Source organism: Hyla sarda, unplaced genomic scaffold (genome assembly GCF_029499605.1).
Source record: "Hyla sarda isolate aHylSar1 unplaced genomic scaffold, aHylSar1.hap1 scaffold_450, whole genome shotgun sequence".
In the NCBI taxonomy this organism is placed as follows: Eukaryota; Metazoa; Chordata; class Amphibia; order Anura; family Hylidae; genus Hyla; species Hyla sarda.
In genome coordinates, this window is record NW_026610463.1 from 39,330 (window position 1) to 55,104 (window position 15,775).

The following is a 15,775-nucleotide window of genomic DNA, read 5'->3' on the forward strand; positions in this document are numbered from 1 at the left end:
ATCAGTGCAGCAATGCTTATTCAATACCGCCAGCAGATGGAGACACTGGGGGATAATTTTCTAAGGATTTATACTGATTTTTCCTGTCTGAATTTGTCGCACAGAAAGTTGCAGGCCAAATATGTGTGACATTTCTGCGACTTTAGCTTCTAGAGCATTTTTACAACATTATACATAGGTGCTGAATACATAAAAAGCGACTGTTCAGCGACAGACAATTCGCATCGGCTGAAAGTAGGCCAGAATGTCAGTCCATGTTGGAGCAGGTTTAGATACAGTCTAAAGTATAGATCTCAAAGTCTGTGCACAGAATTTAGCAAGGGCCTCGCACCTTCTGATGCATCAGGTAGGTGCACAATAGCATAGCCTAACCCTCTGTACTTTGGTCTATATTGATGCGGGACATAGACAGCCAGCTGATGACCAATCCATTAGTGCAATGGATGGCTGGAAGCATTTGTCTTTGCCTTTGCAATACCACAGAAGCAATGCATGGTCAATGTACAGCAATGACACACCTGTGTGAACAGCCAGGAGACCCCCCCCCCCCATGTTATGTTACATAGTTACATAGTTAGTACGGTCGAAAAAAGACATATGTCCATCAAGTTCAACCAGGGAATTAAGGGGTAGGGGTGTGGCGCGATATTGGGGAAGGGATGAGATTTTATATTTCTTCATAAGCATTAATCTTATTTTGTCAATTAGGAACATTCAGCACCCACCCGCTATCAAGGCAGCTGCCTATCATGTCATGCCCTACCTGCACAGGTGTGCTGGCTACTCAATTGATCCAATTAAGGAGGCCATTTAGTCAGCAGCAGCAGAAGTCCTGTGCCTGGACGCTCCAACAGCGGCCAGACACAAGCAGAAGCAGAAGCAGCAGAAGCAGCAGCAGCACCACCTTTTGTTTTTTGGCTGCAGCAGCAGCAAGGCCCACAGGGCTAGCCAGCAAGCAGGTAGCAATGAAAGTAGGAATCTTTCTTTTTAACCCTGTAAGGGGGTGGTGCACTGTACCCGAAGATACTGCCATATCGGGTCAATGCATAGGGCGACGGAAGCAAGCTTCGAAATCGGCCCCCGTTCTCAAAAATCCATTTAATATATGGTCCCCAGATAGGGGACGTATCAGATATTAAACTGATAAGAACAGATACTACACTTGATCTTAGCCAAAAGGCCGAGAAGCGATAACCGTGAAAGGGGCGGGCCCAACAAGGTGCCCTTCATGGGCACTATCACTGCTTGCTGTCAGGGAGGCTGCCAGACAATTTTCCATGCACACTCTGGGCTGGGGGGCAGTCAACCACCAGTACACACAGCAGAACCTAAACCCATACCATTATTGCTAAGCAGCAAGACAGGGGCCCATTGCACTCCCACGGGGCCTTTTTAAATGCAATCCATAACCCGGATTTGCCAGGAACCCTTCTTACTCCTCCTACTTGCATGTGACACTGGGCTTAGGATCTGCATAGGAAACACACACACAAGCACACACCTACCTTTGTTGCCTGCAGATGCCTCCTTGGCTGTCCCCAAACGGTATCAAACCAACACCCACGGGAAGCTGTAAGCATAGAGGACATGCCTGCACCCCATTGGACTTACCTGTGTGGGTTAAACCCGGGTTATTTGACAACCTATGGCGGTGATGGTTCTGCTCAGGCAGAGCAGTGCTGATGCTCCTCATAAAGCTGTCGCTGCTGTGAAGGTTCTAGGTGACATCACAAATCCCTATGGTTACATACACAACAAAGCTGGGTTGTTGTTGTTTACACTCTGCAAGGCCTGTGGAAGTGAGTGACATCATAGCACTGTAGTTCTGAGGGTTCTAGATGGATGCAACAATCTCCTGTTGCTTCTATGAAGGCCATAATAGACGACATCACCAAACAGCTCCATAGTCACATACACAGCAAAGGAGAGATGTTGTTTACACCTAGTGATGTCAGTGGTATTGAGTGACATCACAGCACAGTGCTAAGGCTCCTGGGCCTGGACACAGCAGCGGCTGCAATATCTCAACGGAGAATACGTTTATATATATGTGTGTGTGTGCGCGTATATATATATATATATATATATATATATATATATATATATATACATATATATATTTCTCCGCCGAAATCACTTTTAAACCCATTTCCACCTTTTTTTCCCTTCTCTTCCTCTTACTTTTTTTTCACGTTTTTTTACGTTTTTCTCCTTTTCGCCTCTTTTCTGGGCGTATTATTCTTCTTTTTCTTCTTTTTTTTTCGTCTAATGCATACCCCATCTGTGCAGCAATGCTTATTCAATACCGCCAGCAGATGGAGACACTGGGGGATAATTTTCTAAGGATTTATACTGATTTTTCCTGTCTGAATTTGTCGCACAGAAAGTTGCAGGCCAAATATGTGTGACATTTCTGCGACTTTAGCTTCTAGAGCATTTTTACAACATTATACATAGGTGCTGAATACATAAAAAGCGACTGTTCAGCGACAGACAAGTCGCATCGGCTGAAAGTAGGCCAGAATGTCAGTCCATGTTGGAGCAGGTTTAGATACAGTCTAAAGTATAGATCTCAAAGTCTGTGCACAGAATTTAGCAAGGGCCTCGCACCTTCTGATGCATCAGGTAGGTGCACAATAGCATAGCCTAACCCTCTGTACTTTGGTCTATATTGATGCGGGACATAGACAGCCAGCTGATGACCAATCCATTAGTGCAATGGATGGCTGGAAGCATTTGTCTTTGCCTTTGCAATACCACAGAAGCAATGCATGGTCAATGTACAGCAATGACACACCTGTGTGAACAGCCAGGAGACCCCCCCCCCCCCATGTTATGTTACATAGTTACATAGTTAGTACGGTCGAAAAAAGACATATGTCCATCAAGTTCAACCAGGGAATTAAGGGGTAGGGGTGTGGCGCGATATTGGGGAAGGGATGAGATTTTATATTTCTTCATAAGCATTAATCTTATTTTGTCAATTAGGAACATTCAGCACCCACCCGCTATCAAGGCAGCTGCCTATCATGTCATGCCCTACCTGCACAGGTGTGCTGGCTACTCAAATGATCCAATTAAGGAGGCCATTTAGTCAGCAGCAGCAGAAGTCCTGTGCCTGGACGCTCCAACAGCGGCCAGACACAAGCAGAAGCAGAAGCAGCAGAAGCAGCAGCAGCACCACCTTTTGTTTTTTGGCTGCAGCAGCAGCAAGGCCCACAGGGCTGGCTAGCTGGCTAGCCAGCAAGCAGGTAGCAATGAAAGTAGGAATCTTTCTTTTTAACCCTGTAAGGGGGTGGTGCACTGTACCCGAAGATACTGCCATATCGGGTCAATGCATAGGGCGACGGAAGCAAGCTTCGAAATCGGCCCCCGTTCTCAAAAATCCATTTAATATATGGTCCCCAGATAGGGGACGTATCAGATATTAAACTGATAAGAACAGATACTACACTTGATCTTAGCCAAAAGGCCGAGAAGCGATAACCGTGAAAGGGGCGGGCCCAACAAGGTGCCCTTCATGGGCACTATCACTGCTTGCTGTCAGGGAGGCTGCCAGACAATTTTCCATGCACACTCTGGGCTGGGGGGCAGTCAACCACCAGTACACACAGCAGAACCTAAACCCATACCATTATTGCTAAGCAGCAAGACAGGGGCCCATTGCACTCCCACGGGGCCTTTTTAAATGCAATCCATAACCCGGATTTGCCAGGAACCCTTCTTACTCCTCCTACTTGCATGTGACACTGGGCTTAGGATCTGCATAGGAAACACACACACAAGCACACACCTACCTTTGTTGCCTGCAGATGCCTCCTTGGCTGTCCCCAAACGGTATCAAACCAACACCCACGGGAAGCTGTAAGCATAGAGGACATGCCTGCACCCCATTGGACTTACCTGTGTGGGTTAAACCCGGGTTATTTGACAACCTATGGCGGTGATGGTTCTGCTCAGGCAGAGCAGTGCTGATGCTCCTCATAAAGCTGTCGCTGCTGTGAAGGTTCTAGGTGACATCACAAATCCCTATGGTTACATACACAACAAAGCTGGGTTGTTGTTGTTTACACTCTGCAAGGCCTGTGGAAGTGAGTGACATCATAGCACTGTAGTTCTGAGGGTTCTAGATGGATGCAACAATCTCCTGTTGCTTCTATGAAGGCCATAATAGACGACATCACCAAACAGCTCCATAGTCACATACACAGCAAAGGAGAGATGTTGTTTACACCTAGTGATGTCAGTGGTATTGAGTGACATCACAGCACAGTGCTAAGGCTCCTGGGCCTGGACACAGCAGCGGCTGCAATATCTCAACGGAGAATACGTTTATATATATGTGTGTGTGTGCGCGTATATATATATATATATATATATATATATATATATATATTTCTCCGCCGAAATCACTTTTAAACCCATTTCCACCTTTTTTTCCCTTCTCTTCCTCTTACTTTTTTTTCACGTTTTTTTACGTTTTTCTCCTTTTCGCCTCTTTTCTGGGCGTATTATTCTTCTTTTTCTTCTTTTTTTTCGTCTAATGCATACCCCATCAGTGCAGCAATGCTTATTCAATACCGCCAGCAGATGGAGACACTGGGGGATAATTTTCAAAGGATTTATACTGATTTTTCCTTTCTGAATTTGTCGCACAGAAAGTTGCAGGCCAAATATGTGTGACATTTCTGCGACTTTAGCTTCTAGAGCATTTTTACAACATTATACATAGGTGCTGAATACATAAAAAGCGACTGTTCAGCGACAGACAAGTCGCATCGGCTGAAAGTAGGCCAGAATGTCAGTCCATGTTGGAGCAGGTTTAGATACAGTCTAAAGTATAGATCTCAAAGTCTGTGCACAGAATTTAGCAAGGGCCTCGCACCTTCTGATGCATCAGGTAGGTACACAATAGCATAGCCTAACCCTCTGTACTTTGGTCTATATTGATGCGGGACATAGACAGCCAGCTGATGACCAATCCATTAGTGCAATGGATGGCTGGAAGCATTTGTCTTTGCCTTTGCAATACCACAGAAGCAATGCATGGTCAATGTACAGCAATGACACACCTGTGTGAACAGCCAGGAGACCCCCCCCCCCCCCCATGTTATGTTACATAGTTACATAGTTAGTACGGTCGAAAAAAGACATATGTCCATCAAGTTCAACCAGGGAATTAAGGGGTAGGGGTGTGGCGCGATATTGGGGAAGGGATGAGATTTTATATTTCTTCATAAGCATTAATCTTATTTTGTCAATTAGGAACATTCAGCACCCACCCGCTATCAAGGCAGCTGCCTATCATGTCATGCCCTACCTGCACAGGTGTGCTGGCTACTCAAATGATCCAATTAAGGAGGCCATTTAGTCAGCAGCAGCAGAAGTCCTGTGCCTGGACGCTCCAACAGCGGCCAGACACAAGCAGAAGCAGAAGCAGCAGAAGCAGCAGCAGCACCACCTTTTGTTTTTTGGCTGCAGCAGCAGCAAGGCCCACAGGGCTGGCTAGCTGGCTAGCCAGCAAGCAGGTAGCAATGAAAGTAGGAATCTTTCTTTTTAACCCTGTAAGGGGGTGGTGCACTGTACCCGAAGATACTGCCATATCGGGTCAATGCATAGGGCGACGGAAGCAAGCTTCGAAATCGGCCCCCGTTCTCAAAAATCCATTTAATATATGGTCCCCAGATAGGGGACGTATCAGATATTAAACTGATAAGAACAGATACTACACTTGATCTTAGCCAAAAGGCCGAGAAGCGATAACCGTGAAAGGGGCGGGCCCAACAAGGTGCCCTTCATGGGCACTATCACTGCTTGCTGTCAGGGAGGCTGCCAGACAATTTTCCATGCACACTCTGGGCTGGGGGGCAGTCAACCACCAGTACACACAGCAGAACCTAAACCCATACCATTATTGCTAAGCAGCAAGACAGGGGCCCATTGCACTCCCACGGGGCCTTTTTAAATGCAATCCATAACCCGGATTTGCCAGGAACCCTTCTTACTCCTCCTACTTGCATGTGACACTGGGCTTAGGATCTGCATAGGAAACACACACACAAGCACACACCTACCTTTGTTGCCTGCAGATGCCTCCTTGGCTGTCCCCAAACGGTATCAAACCAACACCCACGGGAAGCTGTAAGCATAGAGGACATGCCTGCACCCCATTGGACTTACCTGTGTGGGTTAAACCCGGGTTATTTGACAACCTATGGCGGTGATGGTTCTGCTCAGGCAGAGCAGTGCTGATGCTCCTCATAAAGCTGTCGCTGCTGTGAAGGTTCTAGGTGACATCACAAATCCCTATGGTTACATACACAACAAAGCTGGGTTGTTGTTGTTTACACTCTGCAAGGCCTGTGGAAGTGAGTGACATCATAGCACTGTAGTTCTGAGGGTTCTAGATGGATGCAACAATCTCCTGTTGCTTCTATGAAGGCCATAATAGACGACATCACCAAACAGCTCCATAGTCACATACACAGCAAAGGAGAGATGTTGTTTACACCTAGTGATGTCAGTGGTATTGAGTGACATCACAGCACAGTGCTAAGGCTCCTGGGCCTGGACACAGCAGCGGCTGCAATATCTCAACGGAGAATACGTTTATATATATGTGTGTGTGTGCGCGTATATATATATATATATATATATATATATATATATATATATATACATATATATATTTCTCCGCCGAAATCACTTTTAAACCCATTTCCACCTTTTTTTCCCTTCTCTTCCTCTTACTTTTTTTTCACGTTTTTTTACGTTTTTCTCCTTTTCGCCTCTTTTCTGGGCGTATTATTCTTCTTTTTCTTCTTTTTTTTTCGTCTAATGCATACCCCATCTGTGCAGCAATGCTTATTCAATACCGCCAGCAGATGGAGACACTGGGGGATAATTTTCTAAGGATTTATACTGATTTTTCCTGTCTGAATTTGTCGCACAGAAAGTTGCAGGCCAAATATGTGTGACATTTCTGCGACTTTAGCTTCTAGAGCATTTTTACAACATTATACATAGGTGCTGAATACATAAAAAGCGACTGTTCAGCGACAGACAAGTCGCATCGGCTGAAAGTAGGCCAGAATGTCAGTCCATGTTGGAGCAGGTTTAGATACAGTCTAAAGTATAGATCTCAAAGTCTGTGCACAGAATTTAGCAAGGGCCTCGCACCTTCTGATGCATCAGGTAGGTGCACAATAGCATAGCCTAACCCTCTGTACTTTGGTCTATATTGATGCGGGACATAGACAGCCAGCTGATGACCAATCCATTAGTGCAATGGATGGCTGGAAGCATTTGTCTTTGCCTTTGCAATACCACAGAAGCAATGCATGGTCAATGTACAGCAATGACACACCTGTGTGAACAGCCAGGAGACCCCCCCCCCCCATGTTATGTTACATAGTTACATAGTTAGTACGGTCGAAAAAAGACATATGTCCATCAAGTTCAACCAGGGAATTAAGGGGTAGGGGTGTGGCGCGATATTGGGGAAGGGATGAGATTTTATATTTCTTCATAAGCATTAATCTTATTTTGTCAATTAGGAACATTCAGCACCCACCCGCTATCAAGGCAGCTGCCTATCATGTCATGCCCTACCTGCACAGGTGTGCTGGCTACTCAAATGATCCAATTAAGGAGGCCATTTAGTCAGCAGCAGCAGAAGTCCTGTGCCTGGACGCTCCAACAGCGGCCAGACACAAGCAGAAGCAGAAGCAGCAGAAGCAGCAGCAGCACCACCTTTTGTTTTTTGGCTGCAGCAGCAGCAAGGCCCACAGGGCTGGCTAGCTGGCTAGCCAGCAAGCAGGTAGCAATGAAAGTAGGAATCTTTCTTTTTAACCCTGTAAGGGGGTGGTGCACTGTACCCGAAGATACTGCCATATCGGGTCAATGCATAGGGCGACGGAAGCAAGCTTCGAAATCGGCCCCCGTTCTCAAAAATCCATTTAATATATGGTCCCCAGATAGGGGACGTATCAGATATTAAACTGATAAGAACAGATACTACACTTGATCTTAGCCAAAAGGCCGAGAAGCGATAACCGTGAAAGGGGCGGGCCCAACAAGGTGCCCTTCATGGGCACTATCACTGCTTGCTGTCAGGGAGGCTGCCAGACAATTTTCCATGCACACTCTGGGCTGGGGGGCAGTCAACCACCAGTACACACAGCAGAACCTAAACCCATACCATTATTGCTAAGCAGCAAGACAGGGGCCCATTGCACTCCCACGGGGCCTTTTTAAATGCAATCCATAACCCGGATTTGCCAGGAACCCTTCTTACTCCTCCTACTTGCATGTGACACTGGGCTTAGGATCTGCATAGGAAACACACACACAAGCACACACCTACCTTTGTTGCCTGCAGATGCCTCCTTGGCTGTCCCCAAACGGTATCAAACCAACACCCACGGGAAGCTGTAAGCATAGAGGACATGCCTGCACCCCATTGGACTTACCTGTGTGGGTTAAACCCGGGTTATTTGACAACCTATGGCGGTGATGGTTCTGCTCAGGCAGAGCAGTGCTGATGCTCCTCATAAAGCTGTCGCTGCTGTGAAGGTTCTAGGTGACATCACAAATCCCTATGGTTACATACACAACAAAGCTGGGTTGTTGTTGTTTACACTCTGCAAGGCCTGTGGAAGTGAGTGACATCATAGCACTGTAGTTCTGAGGGTTCTAGATGGATGCAACAATCTCCTGTTGCTTCTATGAAGGCCATAATAGACGACATCACCAAACAGCTCCATAGTCACATACACAGCAAAGGAGAGATGTTGTTTACACCTAGTGATGTCAGTGGTATTGAGTGACATCACAGCACAGTGCTAAGGCTCCTGGGCCTGGACACAGCAGCGGCTGCAATATCTCAACGGAGAATACGTTTATATATATGTGTGTGTGTGCGCGTATATATATATATATATATATATATATATATATATATATATATTCTCCGCCGAAATCACTTTTAAACCCATTTCCACCTTTTTTTCCCTTCTCTTCCTCTTACTTTTTTTTCACGTTTTTTTACGTTTTTCTCCTTTTCGCCTCTTTTCTGGGCGTATTATTCTTCTTTTTCTTCTTTTTTTTCGTCTAATGCATACCCCATCAGTGCAGCAATGCTTATTCAATACCGCCAGCAGATGGAGACACTGGGGGATAATTTTCAAAGGATTTATACTGATTTTTCCTTTCTGAATTTGTCGCACAGAAAGTTGCAGGCCAAATATGTGTGACATTTCTGCGACTTTAGCTTCTAGAGCATTTTTACAACATTATACATAGGTGCTGAATACATAAAAAGCGACTGTTCAGCGACAGACAAGTCGCATCGGCTGAAAGTAGGCCAGAATGTCAGTCCATGTTGGAGCAGGTTTAGATACAGTCTAAAGTATAGATCTCAAAGTCTGTGCACAGAATTTAGCAAGGGCCTCGCACCTTCTGATGCATCAGGTAGGTACACAATAGCATAGCCTAACCCTCTGTACTTTGGTCTATATTGATGCGGGACATAGACAGCCAGCTGATGACCAATCCATTAGTGCAATGGATGGCTGGAAGCATTTGTCTTTGCCTTTGCAATACCACAGAAGCAATGCATGGTCAATGTACAGCAATGACACACCTGTGTGAACAGCCAGGAGACCCCCCCCCCCCCCCATGTTATGTTACATAGTTACATAGTTAGTACGGTCGAAAAAAGACATATGTCCATCAAGTTCAACCAGGGAATTAAGGGGTAGGGGTGTGGCGCGATATTGGGGAAGGGATGAGATTTTATATTTCTTCATAAGCATTAATCTTATTTTGTCAATTAGGAACATTCAGCACCCACCCGCTATCAAGGCAGCTGCCTATCATGTCATGCCCTACCTGCACAGGTGTGCTGGCTACTCAAATGATCCAATTAAGGAGGCCATTTAGTCAGCAGCAGCAGAAGTCCTGTGCCTGGACGCTCCAACAGCGGCCAGACACAAGCAGAAGCAGAAGCAGCAGAAGCAGCAGCAGCACCACCTTTTGTTTTTTGGCTGCAGCAGCAGCAAGGCCCACAGGGCTGGCTAGCTGGCTAGCCAGCAAGCAGGTAGCAATGAAAGTAGGAATCTTTCTTTTTAACCCTGTAAGGGGGTGGTGCACTGTACCCGAAGATACTGCCATATCGGGTCAATGCATAGGGCGACGGAAGCAAGCTTCGAAATCGGCCCCCGTTCTCAAAAATCCATTTAATATATGGTCCCCAGATAGGGGACGTATCAGATATTAAACTGATAAGAACAGATACTACACTTGATCTTAGCCAAAAGGCCGAGAAGCGATAACCGTGAAAGGGGCGGGCCCAACAAGGTGCCCTTCATGGGCACTATCACTGCTTGCTGTCAGGGAGGCTGCCAGACAATTTTCCATGCACACTCTGGGCTGGGGGGCAGTCAACCACCAGTACACACAGCAGAACCTAAACCCATACCATTATTGCTAAGCAGCAAGACAGGGGCCCATTGCACTCCCACGGGGCCTTTTTAAATGCAATCCATAACCCGGATTTGCCAGGAACCCTTCTTACTCCTCCTACTTGCATGTGACACTGGGCTTAGGATCTGCATAGGAAACACACACACAAGCACACACCTACCTTTGTTGCCTGCAGATGCCTCCTTGGCTGTCCCCAAACGGTATCAAACCAACACCCACGGGAAGCTGTAAGCATAGAGGACATGCCTGCACCCCATTGGACTTACCTGTGTGGGTTAAACCCGGGTTATTTGACAACCTATGGCGGTGATGGTTCTGCTCAGGCAGAGCAGTGCTGATGCTCCTCATAAAGCTGTCGCTGCTGTGAAGGTTCTAGGTGACATCACAAATCCCTATGGTTACATACACAACAAAGCTGGGTTGTTGTTGTTTACACTCTGCAAGGCCTGTGGAAGTGAGTGACATCATAGCACTGTAGTTCTGAGGGTTCTAGATGGATGCAACAATCTCCTGTTGCTTCTATGAAGGCCATAATAGACGACATCACCAAACAGCTCCATAGTCACATACACAGCAAAGGAGAGATGTTGTTTACACCTAGTGATGTCAGTGGTATTGAGTGACATCACAGCACAGTGCTAAGGCTCCTGGGCCTGGACACAGCAGCGGCTGCAATATCTCAACGGAGAATACGTTTATATATATGTGTGTGTGTGCGCGTATATATATATATATATATATATATATATATATATATATATATATATACATATATATATTTCTCCGCCGAAATCACTTTTAAACCCATTTCCACCTTTTTTTCCCTTCTCTTCCTCTTACTTTTTTTTCACGTTTTTTTACGTTTTTCTCCTTTTCGCCTCTTTTCTGGGCGTATTATTCTTCTTTTTCTTCTTTTTTTTTCGTCTAATGCATACCCCATCTGTGCAGCAATGCTTATTCAATACCGCCAGCAGATGGAGACACTGGGGGATAATTTTCTAAGGATTTATACTGATTTTTCCTGTCTGAATTTGTCGCACAGAAAGTTGCAGGCCAAATATGTGTGACATTTCTGCGACTTTAGCTTCTAGAGCATTTTTACAACATTATACATAGGTGCTGAATACATAAAAAGCGACTGTTCAGCGACAGACAAGTCGCATCGGCTGAAAGTAGGCCAGAATGTCAGTCCATGTTGGAGCAGGTTTAGATACAGTCTAAAGTATAGATCTCAAAGTCTGTGCACAGAATTTAGCAAGGGCCTCGCACCTTCTGATGCATCAGGTAGGTGCACAATAGCATAGCCTAACCCTCTGTACTTTGGTCTATATTGATGCGGGACATAGACAGCCAGCTGATGACCAATCCATTAGTGCAATGGATGGCTGGAAGCATTTGTCTTTGCCTTTGCAATACCACAGAAGCAATGCATGGTCAATGTACAGCAATGACACACCTGTGTGAACAGCCAGGAGACCCCCCCCCCCCCATGTTATGTTACATAGTTACATAGTTAGTACGGTCGAAAAAAGACATATGTCCATCAAGTTCAACCAGGGAATTAAGGGGTAGGGGTGTGGCGCGATATTGGGGAAGGGATGAGATTTTATATTTCTTCATAAGCATTAATCTTATTTTGTCAATTAGGAACATTCAGCACCCACCCGCTATCAAGGCAGCTGCCTATCATGTCATGCCCTACCTGCACAGGTGTGCTGGCTACTCAAATGATCCAATTAAGGAGGCCATTTAGTCAGCAGCAGCAGAAGTCCTGTGCCTGGACGCTCCAACAGCGGCCAGACACAAGCAGAAGCAGAAGCAGCAGAAGCAGCAGCAGCACCACCTTTTGTTTTTTGGCTGCAGCAGCAGCAAGGCCCACAGGGCTGGCTAGCTGGCTAGCCAGCAAGCAGGTAGCAATGAAAGTAGGAATCTTTCTTTTTAACCCTGTAAGGGGGTGGTGCACTGTACCCGAAGATACTGCCATATCGGGTCAATGCATAGGGCGACGGAAGCAAGCTTCGAAATCGGCCCCCGTTCTCAAAAATCCATTTAATATATGGTCCCCAGATAGGGGACGTATCAGATATTAAACTGATAAGAACAGATACTACACTTGATCTTAGCCAAAAGGCCGAGAAGCGATAACCGTGAAAGGGGCGGGCCCAACAAGGTGCCCTTCATGGGCACTATCACTGCTTGCTGTCAGGGAGGCTGCCAGACAATTTTCCATGCACACTCTGGGCTGGGGGGCAGTCAACCACCAGTACACACAGCAGAACCTAAACCCATACCATTATTGCTAAGCAGCAAGACAGGGGCCCATTGCACTCCCACGGGGCCTTTTTAAATGCAATCCATAACCCGGATTTGCCAGGAACCCTTCTTACTCCTCCTACTTGCATGTGACACTGGGCTTAGGATCTGCATAGGAAACACACACACAAGCACACACCTACCTTTGTTGCCTGCAGATGCCTCCTTGGCTGTCCCCAAACGGTATCAAACCAACACCCACGGGAAGCTGTAAGCATAGAGGACATGCCTGCACCCCATTGGACTTACCTGTGTGGGTTAAACCCGGGTTATTTGACAACCTATGGCGGTGATGGTTCTGCTCAGGCAGAGCAGTGCTGATGCTCCTCATAAAGCTGTCGCTGCTGTGAAGGTTCTAGGTGACATCACAAATCCCTATGGTTACATACACAACAAAGCTGGGTTGTTGTTGTTTACACTCTGCAAGGCCTGTGGAAGTGAGTGACATCATAGCACTGTAGTTCTGAGGGTTCTAGATGGATGCAACAATCTCCTGTTGCTTCTATGAAGGCCATAATAGACGACATCACCAAACAGCTCCATAGTCACATACACAGCAAAGGAGAGATGTTGTTTACACCTAGTGATGTCAGTGGTATTGAGTGACATCACAGCACAGTGCTAAGGCTCCTGGGCCTGGACACAGCAGCGGCTGCAATATCTCAACGGAGAATACGTTTATATATATGTGTGTGTGTGCGCGTATATATATATATATATATATATATATATATATATATATATATTTCTCCGCCGAAATCACTTTTAAACCCATTTCCACCTTTTTTTCCCTTCTCTTCCTCTTACTTTTTTTTCACGTTTTTTTACGTTTTTCTCCTTTTCGCCTCTTTTCTGGGCGTATTATTCTTCTTTTTCTTCTTTTTTTTCGTCTAATGCATACCCCATCAGTGCAGCAATGCTTATTCAATACCGCCAGCAGATGGAGACACTGGGGGATAATTTTCAAAGGATTTATACTGATTTTTCCTTTCTGAATTTGTCGCACAGAAAGTTGCAGGCCAAATATGTGTGACATTTCTGCGACTTTAGCTTCTAGAGCATTTTTACAACATTATACATAGGTGCTGAATACATAAAAAGCGACTGTTCAGCGACAGACAAGTCGCATCGGCTGAAAGTAGGCCAGAATGTCAGTCCATGTTGGAGCAGGTTTAGATACAGTCTAAAGTATAGATCTCAAAGTCTGTGCACAGAATTTAGCAAGGGCCTCGCACCTTCTGATGCATCAGGTAGGTACACAATAGCATAGCCTAACCCTCTGTACTTTGGTCTATATTGATGCGGGACATAGACAGCCAGCTGATGACCAATCCATTAGTGCAATGGATGGCTGGAAGCATTTGTCTTTGCCTTTGCAATACCACAGAAGCAATGCATGGTCAATGTACAGCAATGACACACCTGTGTGAACAGCCAGGAGACCCCCCCCCCCCCCCATGTTATGTTACATAGTTACATAGTTAGTACGGTCGAAAAAAGACATATGTCCATCAAGTTCAACCAGGGAATTAAGGGGTAGGGGTGTGGCGCGATATTGGGGAAGGGATGAGATTTTATATTTCTTCATAAGCATTAATCTTATTTTGTCAATTAGGAACATTCAGCACCCACCCGCTATCAAGGCAGCTGCCTATCATGTCATGCCCTACCTGCACAGGTGTGCTGGCTACTCAAATGATCCAATTAAGGAGGCCATTTAGTCAGCAGCAGCAGAAGTCCTGTGCCTGGACGCTCCAACAGCGGCCAGACACAAGCAGAAGCAGAAGCAGCAGAAGCAGCAGCAGCACCACCTTTTGTTTTTTGGCTGCAGCAGCAGCAAGGCCCACAGGGCTGGCTAGCTGGCTAGCCAGCAAGCAGGTAGCAATGAAAGTAGGAATCTTTCTTTTTAACCCTGTAAGGGGGTGGTGCACTGTACCCGAAGATACTGCCATATCGGGTCAATGCATAGGGCGACGGAAGCAAGCTTCGAAATCGGCCCCCGTTCTCAAAAATCCATTTAATATATGGTCCCCAGATAGGGGACGTATCAGATATTAAACTGATAAGAACAGATACTACACTTGATCTTAGCCAAAAGGCCGAGAAGCGATAACCGTGAAAGGGGCGGGCCCAACAAGGTGCCCTTCATGGGCACTATCACTGCTTGCTGTCAGGGAGGCTGCCAGACAATTTTCCATGCACACTCTGGGCTGGGGGGCAGTCAACCACCAGTACACACAGCAGAACCTAAACCCATACCATTATTGCTAAGCAGCAAGACAGGGGCCCATTGCACTCCCACGGGGCCTTTTTAAATGCAATCCATAACCCGGATTTGCCAGGAACCCTTCTTACTCCTCCTACTTGCATGTGACACTGGGCTTAGGATCTGCATAGGAAACACACACACAAGCACACACCTACCTTTGTTGCCTGCAGATGCCTCCTTGGCTGTCCCCAAACGGTATCAAACCAACACCCACGGGAAGCTGTAAGCATAGAGGACATGCCTGCACCCCATTGGACTTACCTGTGTGGGTTAAACCCGGGTTATTTGACAACCTATGGCGGTGATGGTTCTGCTCAGGCAGAGCAGTGCTGATGCTCCTCATAAAGCTGTCGCTGCTGTGAAGGTTCTAGGTGACATCACAAATCCCTATGGTTACATACACAACAAAGCTGGGTTGTTGTTGTTTACACTCTGCAAGGCCTGTGGAAGTGAGTGACATCATAGCACTGTAGTTCTGAGGGTTCTAGATGGATGCAACAATCTCCTGTTGCTTCTATGAAGGCCATAATAGACGACATCACCAAACAGCTCCATAGTCACATACACAGCAAAGGAGAGATGTTGTTTACACCTAGTGATGTCAGTGGTATTGAGTGACATCACAGCACAGTGCTAAGGCTCCTGGGCCTGGACACAGCAGCGGCTGCAATATCTCAACGGAGAATACGTTTATATATATGTGTGTGT

The 15,775-nt window shown here is 46.1% G+C and overlaps 7 non-coding genes across 7 annotated transcripts; all 7 read right to left on the minus strand.

The window, feature by feature from the left end:
* Positions 1-1,001: 1,001 nt before the first annotated feature.
* Positions 1,002-1,192, minus strand: LOC130335418 (U2 spliceosomal RNA). The gene has a single exon (XR_008877052.1). It is a non-coding gene; the product is annotated as a U2 spliceosomal RNA (small nuclear RNA).
* A 2,101-nt stretch (positions 1,193-3,293) lies between these two features.
* Positions 3,294-3,484, minus strand: LOC130335419 (U2 spliceosomal RNA). The gene has a single exon (XR_008877053.1). It is a non-coding gene; the product is annotated as a U2 spliceosomal RNA (small nuclear RNA).
* Positions 3,485-5,570: 2,086 nt separating this feature from the next.
* On the minus strand, positions 5,571-5,761 carry LOC130335420 (U2 spliceosomal RNA). The gene has a single exon (XR_008877054.1). It is a non-coding gene; the product is annotated as a U2 spliceosomal RNA (small nuclear RNA).
* A 2,100-nt stretch (positions 5,762-7,861) lies between these two features.
* LOC130335421 (U2 spliceosomal RNA) lies at positions 7,862-8,052 on the minus strand. Its single transcript, XR_008877055.1, has one exon. It is a non-coding gene; the product is annotated as a U2 spliceosomal RNA (small nuclear RNA).
* Positions 8,053-10,141: 2,089 nt separating this feature from the next.
* LOC130335422 (U2 spliceosomal RNA) lies at positions 10,142-10,332 on the minus strand. Its single transcript, XR_008877056.1, has one exon. It is a non-coding gene; the product is annotated as a U2 spliceosomal RNA (small nuclear RNA).
* Positions 10,333-12,437: 2,105 nt separating this feature from the next.
* On the minus strand, positions 12,438-12,628 carry LOC130335425 (U2 spliceosomal RNA). Its single transcript, XR_008877058.1, has one exon. It is a non-coding gene; the product is annotated as a U2 spliceosomal RNA (small nuclear RNA).
* Positions 12,629-14,718: 2,090 nt separating this feature from the next.
* LOC130335426 (U2 spliceosomal RNA) lies at positions 14,719-14,909 on the minus strand. Its single transcript, XR_008877059.1, has one exon. It is a non-coding gene; the product is annotated as a U2 spliceosomal RNA (small nuclear RNA).
* Positions 14,910-15,775: the final 866 nt, after the last annotated feature.